The 27,847-nt window shown below is 38.3% G+C and overlaps 1 protein-coding gene across 9 annotated transcripts in view; it reads left to right on the top strand.

The window, feature by feature from the left end:
• Positions 1-12,795: 12,795 nt before the first annotated feature.
• Positions 12,796-27,847, top strand: part of MEF2C (myocyte enhancer factor 2C) — a 376,634-nt gene continuing 361,582 nt past the window's right edge. For 3 of the 9 annotated variants that reach the window (XM_082261444.1, XM_082261435.1, XM_082261438.1), the window contains exon 1: positions 12,802-12,996. The gene's annotated coding sequence lies outside the window, so the exon portion shown is untranslated. Of the gene's footprint in view, positions 12,997-27,847 lie in introns of all 9 variants that reach the window. The other 6 variants (XM_082261436.1, XM_082261443.1, XM_082261437.1 and 3 more) reach the window with 5 other exon arrangements.

The raw sequence follows: 27,847 nt of genomic DNA, 5'->3' as shown, positions 1-27,847 counted from the left end.
ATACTTGGGGTTATTACAGCATAGACTGGCACCAATACTAGGGGCTATTTCTGCATAAACTGGCACTAATGCTAGGGGTTATTACTGTGTAAACTGACACAAATACTAGGGGCTATTACTGCGTAATCTGGCACAAATACTAGGGGCTATTACTGAGTAAACTGGCACCAGTACTAGGGGCTCCTCCAGTGTAAACTGGCACCAATACTACGGGCTATTACTGCGTAAACTGGCACTAATGCTAGTGGTTATTACTGCATTAACTGGCACCACTACTAGGGGTTATTACTGCATAAATTGGCACTAATACTATGGGCTATTTCTGCATAAACTGGCACCAATACTAGGGGCTATGACTGCATAAGCTGGCTCCAATACTAGGGATTGTTACATCATAAACTGGCACCAATACTAGGGGCTATTACTGAGTAAACTGGCACTAATGCCAGTGGTTATTAATGCATTAACTGGCACCACTATTAGGGGTTATTACTGCGTAAATTGGCACCAATACTAGGGGCTATTTCTGCATAAACTGGCACCAATACTAGGGGCTATTACTGCTGCTTAAGCTAGCACCAATACTTGGGGTTATTACAGCATAAACTGGCACCAATACTAGGGGCTATTTCTGCATAAACTGGCACTAATGCTAGGGGTTATTACTGTGTAAACTGACACAAATACTAGGGGCTATTACTGCGTAATCTGGCACAAATACTAGGGGCTATTACTGCATAAACTGACACTAATACTAGGGGCTATTACTGCATAAACTGGCACCAATACTAGGGGCTATTACTGCATAAACTGGCACCAGTACTAGGGGTTGTTACTCTGTAAACTGGCATAAATACTAGGGGTTATTACTGCGTAAACTGGCACAAATACTAGGGGCTATTACTGCGTAACCATTTGCTGTAATTGCTTTAAACTATAAAGAAAAGCTTTTGAGAGCTTTCTTTTTTCTCAGGTCTGAAGCAATACATGAGGAAGAAAGGAAAATTCTTGAAAGCTTGTTTTTTAAGTATTAGGTTAGCACAATAAAAAGGTATCATTGCTTACTGCATTACTCTCATATTTTGTAACCTTATTTATATATACCTATTTCATATTTTTCAGTGGTATGACTTATTGGTGTAAATTATGAGTGCCCCCCCAGTTTTGACTGTGGTATCTTATGTGACCCCCTAATATATTATTCCTATAGTCGCCACTGACTCTTTAAGCCCTCTGGACAAGAGACCTCCTGTCTCCAGCATGCAATACTGTTTTATGAGCAGAGAACACCTGTCTCCTAACAGGTGCCCTGACCTATGCCCAAGTCTGTCATTATAAATGCTGTGTACACCTGCACACATTGCCTACTGGTCTCAAATTCTGGACACTAAGTTGGAGACTTATTCCCTCCCAAAGTATTTCAAAGTCTCTAAATTCTGGAACTCATACCAGAAATACCAAAACCAGAGAAAGTCGAAAACCTAACTTTCTCTGCTCAAAATCAATATTCTGGAGCCCTGCATTCTACATTCATGTGAACCCTCTGTCCTTTCTACTTTTCTTTTCACAGTGACAGGGTCTAGCAATGTCACAGCAGGCTATGTACAGTACAGTTATGTCGCCACTACTTTTTCAAGTTAACAGTTATGTTTGCAAAGGCATTTGGGGCATACAAAGACCATTTCTACCCAGTTTTGCTATTTAGGAATACTTGTAAATGAATTTTTTGTGCCTGGAGTTCAGCTTTAGGACTTTGTCTGAAGCAAACAGTGTAAAATACCAAGCAGAGTGAAGGATTTGATGATGGTTCTCATGCGCTTTGTTTCATGATGTCATAAATCTATAGGATTATATAGGTAACTGGGAAAGTCACAGTCACCTTTTTGTGACTGTTATCTAAATTCAATTTGGTTGTTTCCGCCATCCACCTTGTTTGTGTGGATGGAGGAATCTGATTGAGGAATCTGATCAGCCCACTGGCTGGATTAAAAACAAACTAATCATCTATAGCCTTCTTCAGTGTCGTCAGCCTGCAAAGGAAGGTGTTGTTCCTAGCAGGATCTCTCAGCAAGAAACTTTACAACAGATTCACAAAAGACACTTTTTCTAAACTGAGGGATGTTGCCACACATTCAGAAAAAAAAGAGCTTTTACATACATTTTTGGATTGATTTACTAAAGGCAACTAGGCTGTTCACTTTGCAAGAGAAGTTGCACTTTACAAGGGGAACTGAACTGAACTGAAATTGCACTTTGTAGGGCATGTCGAATAAATTCATCAAATTCACTAAGCTTTGGGAAAAATTGCCTTGCAAATTTTGCCTTTAGTAAGTTAACCTTTTTCAGTTGTTTCTTTTTGATAGGAAGAGAAATTAAATCTCTTTAGTAGGGAACCAACCGATAGTAAAACCATTTTACATGGTTACATACTTTGTCAATTTTATTTAGTGGCCTTTTAATTACCATGCTATATTAATTACAATGCTATGAAAATGTTGGTGGACCTAGCACCAGATACATATTTTCATGTGCATGTGTGGAAAGTTACATGTACATGTAACAATTACAACTAGTTATTGCCCCTCAAAGTGATCACAGTTCTCCTCTTGACAATACCTTCATCTGCTTTTCTCTTCAGAAGGACAGAACCAACTTTATACAGATATTATCAAAGATCAGCATCAGCTTACAGGTTTGAAATGCTCGTTCGGAGATGACACGTTCATTGACATAGATCAGCTCCCTCATCTTGTTACAAAGATACAGTGATGATGTTTGATCACTAGAAGACAAGAGTCTAGGAAAATGCTTTCTCCTGAAGCAGACTGATGACATTATCTCATCCTGGGCAAAGTCACCTGACTAGAGCTAAAGGATTTTTTTAAATTACAACAGAGATTGCTGTTTGAAATTGCATGTCAGGAATGTATTCACATAAACTTGTAAAGTTACTGAGAGATCCACTCTAACCCCTTTACAACAGTGGGAGCTAACCCTTTAAGTGATGCTCGAGTGTCACCTATATGGTGGAAATCTGGAGCTGGAGAATTGACTTCTCTTGCACCTGTTATCCAACATCCCTGGTAGTAATGATAGGAGGTGTGAGGTCACATTGGTATGAAGGCAGATGTAGCTGGAGCCAGCTATTGGTTGCAGGATACAGATGACTGTGGATCACTGGACAGAACCAGAGGCTGGAACACGGTGACACTTTTTCAGCAGACAGGAGTGAAGCCAAGACACAAGCCAAAAAGGTCATAAACAGCCAGGCTACAAGCCTGGGTCAGTTCACAGTTGGGTAGTGAGGTACAGGAATGTAAGGCAGAAGCGGAGTCAGGGTAGAAGCTGAGGTCACAACAAGTAGGTGGGAAAAAGTCAGGTCAGTGGCAAGCCAGGTTGTGCACAGGAAGACAAATATAGCAGGCCAGGGCACAGGTAAAGCAGGAACTAGCTGAAGATCTTTCATCAATGTGTTCATGTCACAATGAGAACATAACACTGACAAGGCGCTCCTGAAAAGACATATGGGTGTCATATATGCACGATATGATAAGACCTGATTGACACAGTCTAGGTTTATACCACACACGATTAAAAACAAATGAGATGAACAGTGGTTATGAGTTTAGGACCAACCCCATACCACAGGCATGCAGGATATGCTGGGGAACTGGGTTACGATGAGGACCATGGGATCCATGTTGGAACGTTCTCGCCGGCCATGGCAAGGAGGCAGGTGGATCCACGTCACTGGAAGAGGCTTAAACCAAGAAGTTTGTAGTGGTGGTCATTCAGACTGGGACACTGGGACCAAATCACAATCCATCCTAAATAGGCAATTTGGCACCAATGCCAGTGCCCAGCTTGCATGTGTGCCTATGCACACGCTGATTAGCATGCACACTAATACGTTTGCAAATGCATGCTACTACGCATCTTGCAGTGAGCCTTTGCTCAAAATTATGAGCATGCAAAAGTTTTCTTGTTCTTACGTACTGTGCTTTTTTTACATCTAAGCTGGCAGAAAGAGCTTCTGATCATGCAGCACTTTGATTGGCCATACAGTGGTGATGTTATTGGCTCATAATAATTGGTAGTTGATCATGAGCTGTTGGAGACAGCTCAGTCACAGTTCTGTGGATGCTGATAGAGCGCTCCCATGGAATGTACCAGTGACTCATATATGCGGCACATGGGCGTTAAAGTGTTTGTTACCCTAAAAAAAAAACTCCTTTTAGCAGGTTAAACAGCACAGTACTTGTGCTGTCTAACCTGCCCCTCTGGAAACTGTAAAAAACCTGGCTGATCCTGCCAGTTTCTGCTCTCGCCCTTGTAAACTGACAGTATATCATGGCTGCTGAGCCCTGACGCTATAGTCAGTTTACGTGACTCCATCATCCGCTGTGTCTCCTCTCTGCTTTTTCCCCTCTCCTCCCTGCCTGTCAGCTCAGAGTCTGTGTCTCTGTCTCCGTTCCCCCCCCCCCTGTTAATAAAAAAAGAAAATGTCACTGCCAGCCTATCTCGTTTAATCTCCCATCCTGCACTGTATAATTGTTTTTTTTAGAAACAAAGGCTCTAAATACCCTTTTGTGCTGTAGCTTCAGGGCGGTCACGTGATTCCCGGCCACTCTGCTATTACGATCCAGAGCTTCAGCGGGAGAAGCCGAGTGGCTAGCTCAGTGGTCATGTGACTCCCGATTGACATCAGAGGGAGAGCTCAGCTCCTGCTGCTGTAGCCCTGAATCATAATAGCAGAGATGGTGGGAGTCACGGGACTGCCCTGAAGCTACTGCACAAAAAGGTATTTAGAGCCTTAGTTCCTAAAAAACACTTATACAGTGCAGGATGAGAGCTTAAAAGAGAGAGGGGCTGGCAGAAAAACATTATTTAGGGATACAAACCCAAAAGGAGCAACCCGGTGTTGAGGATGATTGCACACAACAACACCCACATCCTAATAGCAGATAAACAAAACTAAAAAGAGGGGGGAATAATCTGGGGCTTAAATTAACCACAAACAGATCATACCCGCTCAATAAAGGAAAGGGGACTTTTGAGGGGGTGGAGTGTGCATAGGTGAGCATAATAAAGCATCAATAAGATACAGTTAAAAGCCAATTTATTGTATACACATAATAAAAAAATACATAAACATCACAAAAATACAAGTGTCATTACAAATCCACCATGAAGAATAGATCCAGCCAACAGATATGGAAATAACTCAAAGAAGGAGTTCTGGCGCTAATCCAAAGTTATGAAGTCCTGAAATGTCCTTATACAGAGAATGCACAGTTGCATGTATAAAATAATGTCTATAGTAACACTGTTCGCCCAATCCTAAACACAGGATGGCATATAAGTAAATGGAAAAAAATAAAGGATGGCTCTCAGATGTGCATAATACTGGTGAATAACCCCAATGGAGACTGCCATCATAAAGGCAAGGGTACACCCCAAAAGAGTGAGAAAGATCAAAAATACAACAATGGCTGGGTAAGGCCAGTATACATCAGTTATCAGGCTCCCATGACAAACACCAGGGATCCCTGTAAAAACTAGCCAGGAGGTACAGAGGCTTCAAGGATCGGTAGGACTACCTATTTTATTATATTGTTTTAACCATTGTGGACTTACCTAATAAATTTTCATTAGACTGTCCATCTGAGTCTCCATTGGGATTATTCACCAGTATTATGCACATCTGAGTGCCATCCTTTTTTTTTTTTTTTCCATTAACAGATATGGAAAGTCTGCTGATGATCCAGTATATAGCATGGGTCTAACGCATTTCACTGAGTTGTAATTTTCCAAAGTGCTTCACCAGAGACCCTTAGCTTAATGGCAGACTGATAAAAACATAGAGTACATAATCATATATTCGTTCAGAAAAAATCCAAATGCCAATCAAGAAAAAATAAGAAGAAAAAAGTAAACAAAAAGAAAACATACATATGCTCACCACACATAATATGATGATAGTGGACAAATCTTCAAAGGCTGGAATAGGGGGCGCTGCACAGGCATGGCAAGGATGTCCAGCAACAGTAGCCTACAAGGACAACCCCAGGGATTACAAACCCTTTAAGGCCCACCTGCCATGTTGCCTTATATAACCGTTAAATTGTAGTAAAGAAGTTAAAGTGTAAGTTCAACTTTTCAAAAGAAATGTGAACCAAAAAGGTGAACTAACACCCTACACCTTTCCCACCTTCCCAGTCCCCACTCTACTTACCTCCATGGGTGATGAGCAGGCAGTGCCCATGCAGTCGGTGTAGCGGTTCAGGGGTTTGAAATTCCTTTTTCTGAAAAAGTGAACTAAGCTTTTAAGGACCTAGCTGGACAGCGGTGTTTTTTGGCTTCAAAGACTTTTGTTTTGTTCAGCACCATTTTTAAGAGTTAACACAATAGTGCTGTCTTGACGAATCTAAATGCACGTTTCCCAGGGTATATTTTCCCTGCACGCTGCCCTGTTCATCAAGACTTTGGGAGGTTGTGTTATGCTTCAGAAAGTGAACTGATGGATTGCTTGAGAACAAACACATAATTTTATGAAGTATGATGAAAACATAAGGGTTTTGTTATGATGGTTCGAACAATGTAGAACCTGTTCCCATATTGCGGTCCTGTGAAAAGAAATTCCTGTATAATTATTAAATAAAAACACTTACTTATTCAATACTCTGCTTCAAAATCGTGTATAAGAAAAGCTCGCAGTAAGAGAGGTACTTATGTTGTTTCCTTGGATACTAGATGATGCCAATCAGGTCTGTGTTTTTATCTGAAAGTGGTACCCCTGCCGGGAGACAGGGCTTGGTGAGTAGCTGTTTATACATGGCAAGTAAATAGGAACTTTGTTTATATTACAAAAGGTCCCCGACCCAGATTATTTCCTACACCCCCTTTGGAGAAAACGTAATGAGGACAAGAAAGCTTTCTGGTCAATTTATTTAGAACCATTGCACAATCAACTAAGCAAATCCAAACTAATTTGGATACAATTATGTAATGTTAATAAGGTTATGCGAATGTTTAAAATTCATTTTACTTTTCATAATCATATTGTTGCTAAGCACTCTCTTTTGTCTTTCCTTTAGAAAAAGGTCTTCCACTTTATCACAGAATCTATTTTATGTAAGGGACACATTAATTATCGGCGCTTTTAACTCAATAATGAGGACAGCTCCAAGGCTGGCAGGACTGGAAGCCGAAATCCAAAGCCTGTTCTTAGAATTTTGCAAAGAGCCCTTTTTACCATTCCTGAAGGGCTATTGGTAAACGCTGTGTGTACAACAAACTATCAGCACTCAACCTCTCAACACAGCATAGTTTCTAAATTTGGGAGCATGATTAATAACTCCTTTCTCAGATGCCTTGCACGCCTTTCATTTCACTGAAAATAAAACAGAACAAAAAGGTTACAAAAACTGAAAAAAATTCAATCTGGCAAGGGATGTTTACAACTTTCGGTCCCAGAAAAAGGCTGTAATACAGGATTTATAATCTTAAATGCAACTTTGTTTATTCAAAGTCCAACTTAAGCAATGATTTTGTGATCTTTTCACTGTCGCTGTGATTTATTAAGGTATCCAAATGATAGTAATAATAATAATAATAACTACATTTTGGAAACTTTAATCCTGTCACTTAAAGTATATTTAAAGCCCAAACTTTTTTTTTTTTTTTTGGATTGAGAAGGAAATGGCAATTACCAGCATCAGGCTAATTTGCTATAAAAAAAATATTAGTTTGTTAGCAGCAGTAATGGGAAAATGACATTGCCTATCACTACTGATAAGAAGCTGACATTTGTATGGTCCAAATCTTCTGTGTTATCGGCCATCTACAAAAACAAACAATTTTTGTTTATTTTACAAAGCAAGGATTTTGAATACCTTATCTTGTTTCAGGAACAAAACTTTCAAGCAAAAGAGTCCTGATGACAGGAACACAGTAATTTCCCTGGAAAGCATTGGCTATAAATAATAATAAATATATATGTGATCAAGATTCATTTCCATGCTTTTTGCCAATGGGTCAGACCTGGACCTGTGATATGGAGTGAATGCTCTGCTATTATGAATTTCAATTTAGTTTTGTCTCAGTTTCTGAATTTTAAATGCATGCTACCTGGTTCCTTCTCACTAAACGATGCACCCAATTTTATCTTTACCTCTACTGGCTCTGAGATTGCTGATTTTGATACAGTTGTCCCCATAGGAAGATTTCCTCACTTCTGCTTAACAGCACTTAGGTCATCAGTTTGCATGGAGCTTGCATGTTCTCCCTGTGACCGCATGGGTGTCCTACAGGTACCCTGGTTTCCTCCCACCCAACTAAGACATGCTGGTAGGTTAATTGGATCCGGTCTAAATTGGAATTTAGTATGTGTATGAATATGAGTTAGGGACCTTAGATTGTAAGTTCCTTGGCGGGCAGGAGCTGATGTGAATGTACAATATGAACATAAAGCACTGCATAAATTGATGGCACTGTAAAAGTACCTGTAATAAACAAATAAAATAAAAACAAAAATAAATAAAATGTATTCCTGTTCTGGTGACAATTGAAGATTTGACTGTGTCTTTCCCTAATGGGGACACAGACAGCAATGAATATCTGACAATTAAACAAGCAAAAAATTGGGGGAGCAAACCCTGAACATGTATATCTAAAGCCGGTGCAGCTATGGACCAAGCGACATGTATATTAACTATATATGACTATCAAATATGGACACAATCCATATATAAAAATGGGGATTTAGTCCCACCATATGGCCATATCGTGCTCAAGCCCACCACTGCGTCAAAGTACCCCATTCTCAGTGGGTCCTACACTATCCATAAAAAAGGGGTGAATCCAGCCTCTCTAACCCTTGGAGAAAACACTCCTTGCTGGGAGAGATGTGCTAATGCACTACGAGGGACTCCTCCTATATCTACTTGATAGTGGACACTGATAGAGTACAGGTGTGTGTGGGGGCTGGGGTGTTCAACCTCAGAAGTCTGGTCAGATCGAATACATAATAAACAATCAAAAAATTGGGGGAGCAAACCCTGAACATGTATATCTAAAGCAGGTGCAGCAAGGAGTGTTGTCTCCAAAGGTTAGAGAGGCTGGATTCATCCTTTTTTATGGATAGTGTAGGACCCACTGACAATGGGGTACTTTGACGCAGTGGTGGGCTTGAGCACGATATGGCCATATGGTGGGACTAAATCCCCATTTTTATATATGGATTGTGTCCATATTTGATAGTCATTTATTTTGCATGTGTGCGCTATTCTTTTTTAATATAAATATCTGACAACTCAAAGTGAAAAAATGCTGCCTTTAATTTCACTTTAAACTGAATTTGAACGTCTAGGCAGGTATAAAACTTACACTTAGATCAAACTCCTATCAGAATTCCATTTATATTAGTTTCATTCACCTAGTAAATAATGTTTTTACCCTTTTTTGTCGTTTGAGCATTTGCTGGGTGACAACACAGGAGAGCAACTGGGAGACAGAGACAGAACCTTGTCACCCTATATCAGGAAGTGTCTGAACAAGGATCTGCATGGCAGGATTACCAGGTAATATTTCTATGATAACTGTACCTTTAAATTGTTTGAAAATTACAGGAATATGGCAAATACTGTAGGAGATTTGTTGCGGTTGGAGTTACATCAACTTTGATGAATAGACCATTATATGGGACCCAATTAAAGGAGAACTACTTTAAAGTCAGCTATACATGGATCAAAATTCAGCTGGTTCAGCAGTAACTGGCTGAGTTTTGATCAATATTTGGGCAGAGAGATTGTACAGAAGTAGATCTACTGATCCACTTCTATACAACCAGCTTGTTGGGTTTTCCCCAGACACTCAGTGCCACAGGCTATAGTTGGCAACACTGATCAGTGTGAAGGCTTCCCGTTGTTAGAATACAATATAACAGCGGGAGTGGTTTCCCCATCCACACTGAATGTGTGGATGGGGGAATCCGGTCATTTATTACTGTATATCCAGATTAAGATTTGGGGTGTGACATAGAACATTTTCTATAGGTAAGAAAAAGAAGGATTTTCTGGAACTCTGAAATCATAGTATTTTACCTTATTGGCACACGATAAACATACAACTGCCACACAGTTAAACCGCAGAGGTTTACTGTCTGGCAGCTGTCCGTTCTAGCTGGGGTAGGAAGTGGTGTGGTACGCCATTCAGCACATCACACAGCTTCCTTCTTTTTTCTCTTTTTTTGAACCAACTTTATTTGAAGTGCAAAAAAAGGGAAATTCATGTCACCGCACAGCAGCCCTAATGCACTGTGCTGCTGTACATGCAGTCCTGTCCAGTGCATGCACTTTATTGCAGATCACTGCAGTGCAGCTCTGGGCAAAACAATTGTTTTCTGTGTGTCCTAGTGGTGATTGGCATTTTATAATGCGGTCACTGCACTAGTGTGAATTGGTCCTCCTAGGTAACACATTGTTTTTTCAGCTATTGGGTCTGTATACTCCCTGCATTTTTTTACATGGTATGCCTCTCAGTTTCCTTACCTATCTTCTAGTCTTCAGTTAGAAAAAGGATGATTGCAAACACTGTAGCAAAGTGTATTCAGGCCTGTTTTACCTGGTTACCTGTACCAATCTCCATTTGAAGCCCCTGATAATTTTTAGATGAAAGTTGCACATTCTGAAGAATAAAATTCATGCTTCTGGGATTATGTGGGAAAGGCTGCCAGATTACTCCTATTTTCCTCCATTCTTTAGGACTTTAAATCACTAATTGGTAAATGTGGTATATGTCACCCAAAAGAAAAAAAGAAAATGTTTTTTTTTTAACTAATCAAATAAAAGATTTGTATTAGCTTAACTTATATATTGCAAATTATGGGATATGTATTGTTTGTAGTTAACAGGAGGGAAGCTGTTATTCGCCTCAAAGGGATTAGTAGATTACAAAAAAGTAGAATTTAAAGGTGAACTAATATATTAACAGTTCAGTTTCCTCAAACGTTATACTTTAATGCCAATCAGATGGAAAGGTCTAAGATAGAAAGATCTTCTAGCATAAGTTCTCAACTTTCTTTCCCCAGCTCCCTGGATATTGATTTTACCAGGAATAAAAGAGAGAGGGTTGGGACTTTAAATGAGAGATGTGGCGAGGCTTTCAGGAAAAATATCACATTCATTAATGAATACATACAGGTAAAAAGACCATACAGAAAGTATACATATACATCAACAGAGTAATGCGAAAAGGACTAGTTGATATTCTCAATCCAATATCCATACACCAGCATGACCAATTTTGAGAGTAAGGCTTCTTTCACACGGTCCGCCTCCGCAGGCGGATCCGTGTTGCTCAGCGGGGATCGATCCGCGATCCCCGCTGAGCCGGGCGGATGACAGCTCCGTCTCCGCTTGCAGAGCGGAGAGGGAGGTGTCTCAGCACCCGCTGCCCTCTATGGGGGATCGGAGGAGAGCGGACCGCTTGTCCGCTCTCATCAGATCCGCTCCGATTACTGAACGGATGGAAAAATAGGGTTTCCATCCGTCCAGATTTCAGCACAGGATCGGATGCGGATGGCAGCGGGTGTCAGCGGAGGTGACCTCCGCTGACACCCGCTGCCCCATAGAGCTGCATGGAGGATCCGATCAGATCCGCCTAAAAAACTGACAGGCGGATCTGATCGGACCGCCCGTGTGAAAGAGCCCTAAAACAGTAGTTGTAATAGCACCATCAATGGATATATTGATCAGTATTGTTAAAATAATGTGATATAGTCACAACATCAATGAACTTGATGCGTATCCTGGCTCGAGTATGCCACTTCATCAGGAGTTAGATGTCTGATCTATAAAAATATATATATATATATATGTATAAAGAAATGGAGAAATGAAGGTAAATGAAAATTGGAGGAAAGAAAAAGGGAGGCATAACCTCAGATCTCTAGCACTTACATTACAGTAAAGTGGATGCTGGCACTGATAATGAGGTATGGACCCTGGTGTTGATTTTACCACGTGACATCCACTCAAACCTAGAATACCACTTTTTGATTGGCCAACCTTCCAAGATTTATAATGATAATGATATAAATATCAGTTACCAGTATTATTTCACTATCAAATGAGTGACTGTTCGCTTTGCAGAGTAAATGTTCACTCAACTTAATAAATAGAGTGAATGAATGTTCTCTTCTCTCTTCCAACCATCTTCAGAAAAATAAATCCTCTTCTAACTTTTCTTGCATATAGTATGTATTCAGAGTAGACATAACTTCATTATATTTACTAAGCCCGGTGTAGATACATGTTCCAAAAGTCACTTTGTTAAGTGAATAGCCTCTACCCTATAGAAAAAAAAAATCATTTATCTATCTGAAGCTCATTAGTCTTTAAAAATTAAAATAAAAATTAAAAAATTAGCAAAACAAACTTCAAGACCATTAAGATTGTCGTATTTCACTTTTAACAGTAATAGTCCAGAAAATACGTGTATCTGAAAGAACAACATAATGGGCACATACAGAATAAGTTTTTTTGTTGCAGTTCTTCCTCCAAAAGTTTCCTTTACATCTGCTTAATGAGTACATTATAAAAACTGTGTTTCTAATTTTTTTTTTTATGTTAACTGTGGCATATGTGTGAGTGGCTGTAATCTTGTGTTCTTTTGCCAACGCTGACAAAGGTCTGGTTGTCAGTGATACCTTTAACAGCTAAATTTATCCCAGACTGACAGAAGCAGGTGCTGGTGGGCCTGCCAGACACTTGTGCACGGGAATCTCGCTTCTTACAGGTCAACATCTAGAGGGGAAAAAGCTTCTGTTCTCATGTTAGAAAGATAGTAAGGCAAACAGAACCCATACTGGGGGGTTCTCTTCAAAGCCAGCTGGTCTGGCTTTATTATACAGGAATTTTTTTACCTGTTAGAGTTTGGTCAACGAATCCCTCAGCAGGTGCTGTAGGGGAAACTTCCTGGAGAAGCAGGGCACTGGTAAGTCTTTTTATTTATTTTATTTTTGAATGAACAAATAAATACTAAACTGCTTGGTGCATGCGATATAGAGGGCAGTGTGTGGTGAATCCAAATTGTTACAACCTAATGAGATGAGGCTTTTTTTTTTTTTGTAGTTATAAAGTTTTTTTTTTATTTTTTATTTTTCCCCACTATCATTGACTTGCTAGTAAACTTTTTCTAAAGTGGAAACATGTGCTTATTTTTTATTTATTTTTTTCTGAATGAATACATTATTTTCCAGGAATCAGATCCAGGGCCTGGCATACAAGTGACAATGCTTTTCATGGCAATGTCTTTTCAGTTATTTTTATGAACAACATTCTTAACAAAATATAACGTCACTCTTGAAACTGTAACAAAAATATTCAATATCTGCACAACAGCATAATCATTTTTGAGTGTTGGAATGCTTATACTTGAAGTTACTTTTTTGTGCTTTTATAGCAGTGCTCTAGAACAATGCTAGTTTTTTTTTTTTTTTTTAATAAACATTTAAAGATGACATCCTGCTTTTTGTTTGGTGCAGTAATTATTACTTTTTTGGACTGATTTAAGAGGCTGGGTATAATTAAACACATGGATTCTCAATTAGTAAAATGGAACAAATATCATTGTGGCCTTCATCAGCAAAAGTAGTTCACAAACAATGACATTTCACTTGTAATTGTTACAGTTTAGTAGAAGTTTAAGACGAGAAAACCAATTTTGTATAAAATATTACATGGGTATGTGTAAAAAGAATAAGTAGTCTTTTAAAGATAACCTTTACTCATATCAGTATAGTGAGTGTACATTATTTATCTTAGATTTACATTGACATATATTCTTTAGCTGCTCTTTTGTTATATAACTAAAATCTTTACGTTAAAATGGAATGCATTTTAGACCCTTACCCAAAATGATAGCACAAACCAGCCATGGAAATTTTTAATTCAATAAAACCACACCCATTAGTATAGCGTATAACCCATTATGCAAGTAAAGGCACAAGAATTGGTTATTGCTGAGAATAAGTAAAAAACACTGAATTTGCTTATTGATGTATTTTATCCTATATTATCAGTTTGGATCATAAAAGACCTCCTTCATTATAAAATGTTGTATTATGACTCTTTAAAGTTACAGAAACGTCTTTAAAGCTATTAACTCTAATTCCTAAACCCATTTTAAAAATGACATACAATATTAGTAGTCATAACAAAATTTTGAATTAACAGATTTAATTTAACTGCTTCTTCAGATTCGTACTGTAGACTGATTACATTTTAATTAACATTCAGCTATTGATTAGGGTTATGTAAAATGATAGCTTGAAGGAATATACAACAGATCTTAGAAACAGTGTGTTTAATTTTGTGACATTTTGACATGTACAGTATAGTGAATGCTTGCCTAATGTATCTAAAATATAAATATATACAGGATATATAATTTTTTATGTACCTTTTAGAAATTTTTCATAAATGTATTAAAGTACAATTTTAAAGACAATCAAATATTAAATGCTGTAATTCAATTCCATTACATTTTAGTATTGTTATTTTTGCTATTGCTAGTGTTAAACAGGCACACAGAGTTGCCTTCTGTACCATCTTTCATGCCATGTTTATGTCAATAGGAGAGCTATAGTTCTTTATGCAGTATTTCTTGAGTTGTTCACATGGGCCGATCTAATACAGTGCAATGCATTTTTACTTTTTTCTTTAATTTGAAGTCTATTTAATCCCAGCCTGCCTTTATAACTTACCAGTCAAGGCATACATCTAAATCTGAATATACAGTTTTGTTCTCTTTCCCTTGTTTGTATAATAAAGACAGCCATTTGAACATATCCTTACGGTCTGAATCATAAATTAATACAAATACTTATCAAGTATGTTTTCTGTTTGATTACTGCGCAGAATTTAAATAAGCAATTATATTGATACCAGTCTGGTGTTTAAAACATGTTATGTTTAAAAAGCATAAATAGTCGTGACATTTTACCTGATGTTTTTTACTGCGTACCTGGTACCGCAATGACAATTGACCTACCAACAAAGATTTTCTAACACGTGATTCAGTAACCAGTATGACCCAATAAACAGCAACACAAAGATACACCAGAAACCTCTATGCACTGATCATGTAAACAAGTACACATGGGTGCTTGATTTAACACACATCCATCATCTATCCTGCATTTGGCAATTGGTCCAACACTCCAATAAGGACAGGGTGAGCACTGAAGAAACAAATGAAGAGAAAGGAGACAGGAGTGTTATGGATGCTGCAGTCCAAAATGGATAAAAAAAAAAAATAGCTTCACTGAGTGCTTCTTTAGATTATATTCAAAACTTCTATTTGTAACACCAGGGTGTTATATGGACATGTTAGCAACGCATGAGCAGTGTCGGCGCTTGGGTGTAAGAAGACTGAAGGTGATCTGCAGACGTATCAGCATGCTTGCCACTAAAGCATAAAAGCCTACAGGCCCCTCTCAATGGCATCTCAAAGTGATGGTGGCCTTAACTACATAGTCTAGTATGATTCCTAGGAACAATCTAAAAAGTATGTATTTTTCGTACTGGTCATGGGTTTCCCTTTTTTTTTTTTTTTTTTTTGGGGGGGGGGGGCGTGTGGATACAATTTATAATGTCTCATTCAGCCCATTCTATTAAATAATATTATATTACCTTTTTAGGGTATTTTATTTACAAAACGTATTGGAGAGATAATAAGCACTTTATAACCCATCATAAAGGCGTGTGCTCTTAAAGGAGTATTATAAGAAAGTAGCCAAGAAATAGTCTTTCAGCTGCACAATGTTCCCAGAATTGTTAGCAATTGTTTTTTAGCATAGATACCATTTAATAATAAGACTAAGGAAAAAACCCCAAAAAGTTCTACCTTTGATAATGTGTTGTAAGTGACCAATGCAGACCAATGCTAAATATTGGAGGGCTCAAGAGACTGTCTAGATTCCCGAGCCTTGGCATATGGCTAGGTCTAGTCTGGCCTCTTGTCTGCTCAACACCACACCAAATTGTCTCAAAGGGTTACATAGACAGACAGGTAGATAGATAGATAGATAGATAGATAGATAGATAGATAGATAGATAGATAGATAGATAGATAGATAGATAGATAGATAGATAGATAGACAGACAGACAGACAGACAGACAGACAGACAGACAGATAGATAGATAGATAGATAGATAGATAGATAGATAGATAGATAGATAGATAGATAGATAGATAGATAGATAGATAGATAGACAGACAGACAGACAGACAGACAGACAGACAGACAGACAGACAGACTGATAGACAGATAGATAGATAGATAGATAGATAGATAGATAGATAGATAGATAGATAGATAGATAGATAGATAGATAGATAGATAGATAGATAGATAGATAGATAGATAGATAGATAGATAGATAGATAGATAGATAGATAGATAGATAGATAGATAGATGCAAATTATTTTTGGGAAATTATTAATACCACTATGAAAAGAATTGTACATTGTTTTAAATGAAAATCTGCTACCTGCATGTTACCTATTAAAACAATAAAACATCTACAAATCCTACATTTTATTGGAAAACAGGGCTGAAATTTAATCTGGATGCTTCCTGCTGGTAATTTTTGTAATACACATCGTATCTGCAATAAAGACATCCTATCATTCTGGGTGCAGATTTTTACAGATAGTTGCTGACTCTAGGGATAGTATTTACAAGCATTTGTTATATGCATTTTTTATTTAGCTTATTGTTATGTTGATTGTTTTAGCGGCTGTGTTTTCTCAAATCCACTTTTACATGCATTTACGCCTTTTTTTGTGTAAGCTGAATTAACTATGTATTGTGTATATAATATTTGTATACATAGTATATACTTTCCCAGATTATAAAGCAAAAATAGAATTGGGGAACTGTAGTCCAGTTGAGAGAGCTTTTATTTTGTGACTAAAATCATACTTTTAATGTGACCCAGTTTTTTCCAGTAGAGCTACACCGGGATATCACCCTCATGGCATCTGTTTTCTTCTCTGAGACCTTTGATAGTCATTGCATCAGTGGAACATTCTGAATAACTGTTTTGGCATTTGAGTGGGGTGACAGATTCAGTAGATCATTGGCAGCTGCTTGGGTTAAGCTGTCCTGTGTACAAGGGTGGAGCATGTGACACCTGTTGTGGTATTAAAAAAAAAAAAATGACAGCTTAGTATATTAGAAGAGTTTGCATACGCAAAATAGAAAAATAGCACCGTAGGAGCACAGCCATAAACGTAATATACTTCAGAACATATACCTCTAGGTAAATAGCAAATTGAAAACGCAATCCGTAATGTGGTTACTAAGAAATTTTTAAAAGCAAGAACTACATGAAAATAATAAAAGAAAAAAATGCTTTGGCAGTATTTCATAGTATCATCATTTTGAAGCTTATTTCCATGTAAATCAAAATTCCACCCAAACCTTTTTTTAGTCCCTAGGGCAGCTGTTTTTTTTTTTTTTTTTTTACTTACATGGCTTCATGTTTGTTTTTTCTGTCTTTTTTGCCTTTTGATATCATCACAGAGCATAAATCTTTATCTCTTGAGGTCTAATGAAGCATAGGTTGGTTGGGCACCCCACATGACTTCCAATGAGCTTAGGTGCTTCCAGCCAAGCTACTAATCCCCTGAACTCTACAGCTGCCTGCCTGCCTACATGGCATAAGCGTATTCATGGGAGTTGCTGTGTAAGTCACTGGTAGCTGGATGGACCTGATTTCCTGATGGCAGGTGAGGTAGAGTTTGGCTGGGGTGGATGATATTCGGTGTTGAGACGCAGAGAAGATCTATCAAATACCTGCCCCTAGTTCTTGCCTATTTGAGGCAGTGCCAAAGTGATGAAATCAGCACTTCCTGTGAAAAGAATTGTGGGCGTAGTGGAGCAACCAGTCACACTGCTTTTGGGAAGTAGGAGGCTCTATTGTGAAATTAGGCTGTATTTTGGGATTTCTCTGAACTGATATGGAACTGAATGTTTTTAAGGATGAAGGGCAGTAAGGGGAAGGCTACTCTGCATTAGTACTCATTTTTATTTATGCCTAGACAAAAATAACAATTGAAGATTTTTACGTAAAAAAAAGCCATGACATTTAATATTAAAATGAATAATTAGCAAACCATTTTTTATTTTCAGAGATAGCGGAAAACAGATAAAATCACTTTCAGGATTTTTGTGTGGCCTAGTTTGGAAGTTTTTCCCTCACTATCTTGCCATAGAGACATTATTTCTAACAGTGAATAAAACATTTTTTTGTAGGGTAAAGGAGGGAAAAATCCTCCACTTTTTATTGCGTTCTTTGTCCCCACTAGAGATTCCCTTTGTTATTTGCTACATTTCAACATTGACAACATGGACAGGAAATAAAGGGAACTTTCCCAATGGGCCACAAACAGAAAATCCAAGCTAACAGGGGTTAAAATAATTTCATATTCTATCTTAAACTTTACTAAAAGGTTTAGCTAGAGATTATTTTTTAAGTTATCTCTAAACACTTCCATCATCAAAGGAATTCTATAGCACAGTCCCACTCTAATAACCAGTAGCAGGTCATATGGATCGCTCTGCATGGATGCCAACTTCTTTCCTATTGCATTATGCCCAATTAAATAGTCTATACTATTAGAAAAGCACATTCTGCATAAGGTGATGTTGTGTTCACTATGAATATCCATGAATATTTATGGATATAATTAGATGATTGAAGTGAATGCAGCTTCACTTTATTTACTATTCTAATTTTACATTCACTTTGCTAGGTGAACATTCAATTTGAAAAGTGATAGTTCTCTTATGATTTAGCAAATAAACCCATTTTATATGGAAAAAGATGAACTACTTCTTGCCTGCCTGCTGACCAATGACGGTGGAGCGGTACGGCTCTCATTCTGGGATGATGTCATATGACGGCGCCCCAGAACGGCCACTCAAGTGCGCCCACGGGGTGTTTCTAGGACATGTCGTGACCCAGATCTTGGTAAAGAGCCAATGGCGCAGCTCTTTACCCATTTGATCTAAGCACAGCCGGTCACATGTAAAAGCGGAAGTGCTGTTTATTGGCTCTCCTCGCCTCACACTGGCAGAGTGTGTGGCGAGTAGAGTCGATCAGTGGCATCTCCTCGCAGGGAAGACCAGTACGTGTAATCAGGGCACTGATAATCGGTGCCCTGATTACAGTAAAGTGCCAGCAGTGCCTGTCAGTGACACCAATCAGTGCCCATCAGTGACACCAATCAATGCCCATTAGTGATGCCAGTCAGTGCCCATCAGTGCCTGCTCATCATTGCTGCCCATCACTGCCGCACATCAGTGCCACTTATCAGTGCCCACCAGTGCCACCAACAGCTATCAGTGCCCACCAGTGCGCACCTATCAGTGCCCATCAGTGCCGCCTATCAGTGCTCATCAGTGCCCCCTATCAGTGCTCATCAGTGCTGCATATCAGTGACACCTATCAGTGCCCATCAGTGTGGCATATTAGTGCCTCCTAATCAGTGCCACTTAATCAGTGCTCTTCAGTGCCACTTCATCAGTGCCTATCAGTGCCCATCAGTGCCACCTCATCAGCGCACATCAGTGAAGGAGAAAAATTACTTGTTTACAAAATTTACTGACAGAAACTAAAAAAAACCTTTTTTTTTTTCAAAATATTTTTCTTTTTTTTTGTAAAAAGTAAAAAACTCAGCAGTGATTAAATACTACCACAAGAAACTTCTATTTGTGTGAATTTTTTTTTTTATAAAAATGTAATTTGGGTATGTTGTTGCTTGACCGCAGAATTGATATTCAAAGTGCAAAGGGCAAGTGGTTAAAGAAGAATTTAAGGTATGCATATTTTTAGTCCATTGATCCAGCTTGGAGCAATACAATAATGCATATACCACACCTGTGGGAACCCCTAGGAAGCTGAAAAGCATTGTAGTAGACACCACAACTCCAGTGATCTCCACTAGCTTCCAGGTCCCATGCTGAGCAGCTGCCCTCCTGCATTGTGAACTCAGGAGATTGCCCACTAGGCACAGACATCATTTAGAGTATGCTTTGAATTTTCTCAATCAATGCAAAGCATTCTCTGAATGGACAGGGTTGACATGATGTCAGTGGTCCGCCTCTCCCCCTTGTCCAATCAGAGCACTGAATTACTAGCATAAAGTATGTTATTTGCCACACAAGATATACAATCTGCACTGTTCCCCCTCCTTAATCTTATTTTAGCTCATTGAGATATTTGTCACTCAGTGGAGATTAGAAGAGAATGAGAAAGCAAATGAATACAAAACAAGTACAGAGTTGAATTGTCCTGAGGCTGCCTATCATTCTCAGGAATCAAAAGTGTTTTTATAGAAGATAATAAAAAATATGAGCTCAGTCATGGAAAAACCCTAATGCATTCAGGTCCATAGTCATGTACTTATAGCTCCTCTTGTCTCCACATGCTGAGTACAGAATGTGGATTTGGGAGAGACTAAAGGGTCTGAGATATAAAAATAAAGTCTTATGGGTTTTTTGGGCTCATTCGAAGTGGTCTATTTTATTGTGTAAAAAATTAATTTAAAATAGAAACCCAATTAGTTCCTAGGTGGCTAGTTTAAAACAAAATGTATCCTGATTTTGCTGTATTTCTAGTGCATCTGCTCCATGGAAAATCATTGCTCCCACTGTTGCTCCCAAATTGTGATTGCATGTTGCAAGCTGTGTTAATGCTCAAAAACACATGAAGTAATGCATGTCAAGAACTCGGTAAAAGGTCCTATATTTTCATCCAATGCAGAGCACAAGGCAAAATACGCTTACACTTACAAAATCAATTATGTTTCACCGATCAGATTGCCATAAACTAAACATTGGTTGATAAGGAATGTTAGACTGGATATCAAACAATATTTTACTTCCTAATTAAATAAAAACATTATCGTGTATTTGGACCATTTCTTTTAGAAAACGTAAGCAGCTAGTGTCTTTGTAGTCTTCACAATACTGTTTCTTTGCATTAACAGAAGAAACCTATAAACTAAGATGGCCACCAACAACTTAGTTATTAGTGAGAACTGTATCTTTCTGGGCTGCCGTGGCCAGTGACACCGCTCTGGGGCCAGCACATTCATATCCTCCCCCTTTTTGGTAAACATGATATTTGATACTTCTATGGAAGAAATGAGTAAAAATGGCACGTTAAAATAAAAAAATGTTGCATCAGTTTAAGATGCTATATTTTCTTCATGGTCTCAAGATATATCAAGTTCAAAAGATACAAACCTGATATCATTGATATTGTTTTTTTAATCAATATGACAGTAAATCTGTGCAAAATTGGCAGAATGGTTCTAAATATGACTGGAAAGTTGAATTTATTTTTACAATATTTGAAGAGTTGGATGTATGCTCCTTTTGTCTGGCCTGCAAAGTCCGATCCCCACAACCCCCCCCCCCGTTTTTTTTTTTTTTTTTCTACTTCTATAAATAAACTAGGTTCAGCTTTGGTCCTTTTTAGTCCTTAAGACTTGATTTAGTGTACTTTTCAGCTCATTTTCACTCATGGTGGAAGGAGCTAGATTTTGCTCAATATGTCCATTATAAGATTAATATAAAACATTAAGGCTCCTTTCACACTTGTATAACTCCAAAGTTGCGCCGACTTTTGAGTGCAACTTTGACACAACTTTGGATGAGCGGAACTTAGATGCGATTTTGGCTTTGACCAGTGATAATGGCCAACTGTTACACAACTGTTGCAGTGTATAACATTCAGGTGTGACTTTCATGCAACTTTTTAGGGTTAACATTGAAGTCTCAATTTGCAAGTTGCATGAAAGTCGGATCAAAGTAGTGCATGAACTACTTTGAAGTTACTGCAACATTATTTTGCACATATATGAATGGTTATCATTGGAAAACTTGGGTAATTACTTGTCATGTAACTTTGATATCCAAGGTTGCATGACAAGTCACACAAGTGATAATAGAGCATAATTGTGCCTAAATAGTTCAATGGAAATTGTTTTAAATTCTTCCTAAAAAAAAAAAAAAAGGATAGTGCACTTCGTTATATGTGACTGTGCATATAAGTTCCTGTTCTGTAATTTAAAGTGGTATTAAACCCAAAAGCAAGCACTTATTATATTGCAGTTTACCAATTCCTAGATGTAATGTCTGCATTTGATTTCTTTTTTAGGCTTTCTTTATTTTATTTTCACCTGGTGAGCCTGCCAGTAACTCTGTTGTTTTTCAACAGATCAAGCTCTCTTGCAGATGTAGCAGTTAAAGGGTTGAGATAAACTATTTACAACTGTTAGAGATGCTTACAATCATCAGTTTTTTGTTATTTATGTAAAACTTTTATCCCAAAAGGAACAAATACTGTTGTGACTGCTTAAAAAACGTTAGCTCGAGTTCAGCTTCAATTTGTTTAGTCCATCTAAATCTACTAGTGCATCTAACATTTCCATCCCCGCAGACTGACAATGCTGCTGTCCAAAGGTGACTCTGTTAGTATGATCTCTTATATAGGACATGTATTACTGGCTAGATCACCAGGTAGAAAAAATTGAGAATCAAAGCCTAAAAAGAAAAAAACGAAGATTTGGAGTGAGGTTTAACCACCTAGGAACCGCCCCATATATATATATATATATATATATATATATATATATATATATACATATACTGGGGCAGGGTGGTCCTTAAGCGCAAATTCATGTACCTTGTATCTTCCTCTTTGGGCATGGGGCATGCACGTGCGCCATCAGAGCCCCACTCCCATTGGAATTGGACACAGTGGGAGCCAATCAGTGGGTCCGGCGGACCGCAGAGAGACAGAACAGTGGTCTGCCTATGTAAACAAGGTAGACCCCCGTTCTGCCAGAGAGGAAAATGGAGATCTCGTGTTTCTGCTAAGCTGTTTCCTTTAGTCAAAGCACTGCCCCTACAATTAGAAAGCACTCATAGGCAACACATTTAAACCTTTGATTGCCTTTGGTGTTAACCTCTTCCCTGCCAGTGTCATTAGTATAGTGACAATGCATATTTTCGCGCTGATCACTGGCCCCCAAAAAGTTTCCCTTAGTGTAAGATTTGTCCATCACAATGTCGCAGTCCCACTAAAAATCGCTGATTGCCACCATTACTAGTAAAAAATATAACTCACTAAATCTATCCCATAGTTTATAGACACTATAACTTTTGCGCAAACCAATCAATATATGCTTCTTGGGATTTTTTTTACCAAGAAATATGTTGCAGAATACATATTGGCCTAAATTGATGAAGAAATTCGATTTTTTACATTTTTTTATTGGATATGTTTTATAGTAGAAAGTAAAAAATATTTTTTTTTTCAAAATTGTCACTCTTTTTTTGTTTATAGTGCAAAAAATAAAAATCACAGAAGTGATCAAATAACACCAAAAGAATGCTGTATTTGTGGGAAAAAAAGGACATCAACACAGTGCCGTATCAGGAAGGGGGTAAAACATTCCAGAGCTGAAGTGGTTAATGATGTCACTACTGTGCTGCTTACTGTAGAGAAAACTATACCTTAAGACCTGCTGTGCATGCATCACTCTGCTTCTGCATTATTCTCTCTGTGTTTTCTAAACCTCTACTACTGTTTCTTGAATATTACCTTACCAGTTATCAGGAGGCCACCTTGAGGAAGCAAGGCCCTGCCTCAACCAAAGTGACTACCTTCACTAAGAGAAAAAGTGTACAACAAAGTAAGCTAAGTCCCTCACTAATGGGGGAAATATCAACTGCATGGAGCTTACAGGCAATGCTGCTGACTAATCCTTAGCCCTCTGGAAATTTTGGACACAGCTCCCACAGTTTGGGTCCTTGTTAAAGAGGAAGTAAACCCTCCCCAAAAAAAAAGAAAAAAAAAAACCTGTAAGGCAAAGGCATAATGAGCTAGTATGCATTACATACCAGCTCATTATGAAATAGTTACCTTAGAACGAAGCCCCCACAGTGCCGCCCACTCGGTGGCAGGACGGCCGACATGTTTGGCCGTCCTGCTTCCTGGTTCGTGTTCTCCGGCCATCTGATTGGCCGGAGGCGCGATTACATCACTCCCGCACATGCACACGGGAGCAGCCGTTCACGACACAGGGCTCTGAAGGAACAGCACGGATGGCCGTTCCTTTAGAGCACATGCGCCAATGACATCATCGGCTGAATTAAAAGTAAATATCTCCTAAACGGTGCAAGTTTAGGAGATATTTACAGTACCTATAGGTAAGCCTTATTAAAGGCTTACCTATAGGTACAAGTTCCAAAAGAGGGTTTACAACCACTTTAATATAGAAACAATTTGGATAATAATTGCTGCTCAGTTCTTTCTTCAAGTTAGCTTTTGATATTTTGTTGTCCATGCATTTGGAGCTACAAAAAAAAAAAAAAAAACTGTATATGTGAAACTTTCCATCTAGTTTATCAACCCAAGAAATGAGAGAATGCTTCCGATGGATTGAATGCTGACATTGTACCAAGGTCATCCTCAACTTGTTTATTTATTCCATAGCTGTGAGACCACAAATCAATACTTGCTGTAAGAACAACATTGTGGAGATATCTGTACAGATGATTATGCTGTCTTTTGACCACAAACAAGAGCAAAAAGGTTTATTCCCTTGTAGCAGATTGTTTTTCTTTTTAATAAAAAAATGTGTGTTTTAGTAACTTTACTAAATGTCATATACTCTTGGCAGGGTACAGGCGATTTCATCACAAAAGATGTTGTTTGCTTTTGCTCTTATATGCAAAAATCACAATTGTGAAAATTGAATCAGTATTCCTAACTGCAGATCAGAGGGCAAAGAAAAATAACTATGGACATGGCCTATGTAATGTACAACAAGCACTGCACTGTATATATCAGTGGTCCTCAATAAGCAGCTTCAGTGCTGTATGTGGCTCATAGCTACCTTTGATGTGCTTCCCAGCAAAGTCTAAGCAGGTTCTCAATACATTTCCATATAAACATCTATCTCTTTATATACAGTATGCAAGAGACTAAACAGATGCTGTCTGTTTTACACATTTCCATATGTTATATGGGTCAATACAGAAGGTGGAAATGCCGCACACCAGAGCCCAGCCACAATACAGAAAGTTAAAGGTATGGCTTCAGGCTAAGCTCCTCCTGACTAAACTCCTCTGACATGTTTTGCCCTACGCATTGAGATCTATCACTATGATTAAGCCCCATGCTTGGGGCGAAACATGTCAGAGGAGTGTAGTAAGGAGGAGCTTAGGCTGAAGCCATATGTTCACATGTCTGTATACTGGCTGGGCTTTGGTGTGCCCTATTTCCACCTTCTGTCTTCTGATTTGCTTCTGCTAGCCTGGATGAACTTGTTTAAAAGCCAGAACCTGTTTTGTGCTTTGGACTGCAGTAGGAGACTTTGTAGTGCTTTGAGCAGTGTTATCTCATGAATTGACAGAAGTTCAAAACCTCCATTTTATGCATGATGTTTTCCCTACAGCACAGTGGGGCTGAGTTACAAAAAATGGAGAGTGCAAAATCTGATGCAGCTCTGCATAGAAACCAATCAGTGTCCAGGTTTTATCGTCAAAGCTTAATTGAACAAACTGGAGTTAGAAGCTGATTGGCTACCATGCACAGCTGCACCAGACTCTGAGTGCTCCATTTTTAGTAAATCAACCCCCCTGCCCTATATTGTGGCTGTTGAGTCCAACTATTTGGCCCATTACTGCAGCATAATTTATTGGTACATGACAAATAGACAGTAAAATTGTAAATTATTGTTGCCGACATAAGTAGTCGAACAAACAACATCCTACAAAAAGCACAAAAAACACCCAGCAGCTATAAGATAAACTAAATAAAAAATGATATAATAAATATAAATATAATGCAAACCAACACTATAAAGGTTTACACTAGACTGTTCCATTGTTTAGCCAGTTCATATAACTACTGCTCTTCATTGGTTTAGACACAGTAACGGGAGCCACTGGCTCCTGCTGCTGACACTCATAGCCAGTAAGGAGGGAGTTGAGGCGGGGCCAAGCCACTCTCTTGGTGTCTTATGGACACACAACGCCGGTTTAAGAGCAGGCATGCACAAGTGCCTCCATAGCAAGCAGCTAACTATGGGGGCACTTGGCAGGGGGAGGGGCCAGGAGCACCACCAGGGGAACCCCAGAAGAGGAGGATCAGGAGAGCTCTATGCAAAACCATTGCACAGAGCAGGTAAGTATAGCATGTTTTTTTGTGCCTTTAATAGCTGCAGTAGAATTAAAAGACAAGGATGAGTCCTCAGAAGTATAGGTTTTAAAATATATATATATATACATTTTAAAAGTGGGAACCCTCTCTTTACAAAGTCCCTACTGTAGAGTGGAGCTAAATCTACACTAAATATCTAAAAATCAGTAATGAGATCTTACATTTTTATGATGTTTAGTGTGAGAATATTTACTGAACACCACACCACCAATTTCTGATGTCTTTTCTATTAGCCAACACATCTTCCCTGTAATAAGACCCACCACAGTAGTATCTTTTCACAAATTTAATTATGCTATTAGTGGGAGGAATTGGGAGCATAAAGTAATAGATTTAACACACAGCCTTGTGGAGAGCCAATAGTGAAAGGAGTTGGAAAGGCAGAAGGTTTTTTATCTTAATGTATTCTATCCATTAATTAAAAAGCCTTTATACTATGCCAAGAGGGAAACTATTCTGAAGCGGAATGCCCCTTCTCCCCCCTCGGTGGTCTTGTGGGAAAATTCCATCATAACTGTTCTTCTACTGTACAAGTTGACGTATATAGTTAGGAATGCCCTAAAAGGTTTGACAGGGTGTGGCAGCCTTGGACTGCTGATTCTGGCTGACCTGTTTGTACCATCTTGTCTGGCTTGTCCTACAATTTGTTGTTGGTGGAAGGCCTTCATTAGCCTTTGTTTAGAATGGAGTAACTTTTGTTTTTTCTTCCCGTGTACTTTGTATTTATACTTTTGTCATTTTATGTACCTTTCCATTCTGTGGTATGTATGTGACCTTGTTCCATGTCAATGTTTTTAATAAAGGAACAGTTTGATTTGCAAGTATCTATGCAAGGTTTTTTACCTTCATATTGAGCAAATTAACAATTTGTCTCCTCTGCCAGTGAAGCATTGGCATTCATGGTCATAGAGTTGATATCCTTATTAATTGTAAAATGCCATATACCCTTCAACATCTGCCCAATGTAATTATCTTTAACAGCATTATTTGCTAGAGGTTTTACTTTATGCTTAGAATCCCCAAATGTTAGACATTTTCTGAAAGCAGAGGCCATGGAAAATATAATGGTGGATGTGGAATTTGGATGTTGCACGATTTTTGCACAGATATCTCTTAAGTGCAATTTTTCACAAAAGAAAAGTATACTTAAATGAAGTTTAGTGCACACAAACATATCATATTACCTATTTATTTATTTTTTTTTAAATATAAAAGATGCATTGAGAAAATAGATGCAAAGTTGCATTGAGTAAATATATACCAAACATGTCAAAATTTAAAATTGTGTATGCCTGTGAAACGGCGACAAACTGTTGTAACTTAAATTGCCCATAAAAGAAGCTTTCAAAGCCTTTATAGCATGTGCTAGAATTATTGCTCTCACTTCGATGTTTTTGGCAGTACATGTGTGGTGCAATAACCATTTACATATGCATGCTGAACCTAGGTCTACATTTGCATTTGTGCATTAGCATGGGAGAACAGAGGTACTTTATTTTTTTTATTAATTTTATTCATGTTTTATTTATTTTT

The sequence above is a fragment of the Pelophylax lessonae genome (genome assembly GCF_965119305.1).
Source record: "Pelophylax lessonae genome assembly, chromosome: 1".
Taxonomy (NCBI): Eukaryota; Metazoa; Chordata; class Amphibia; order Anura; family Ranidae; genus Pelophylax; species Pelophylax lessonae.
This window is presented reverse-complemented; position numbering and strand designations above follow the sequence as displayed.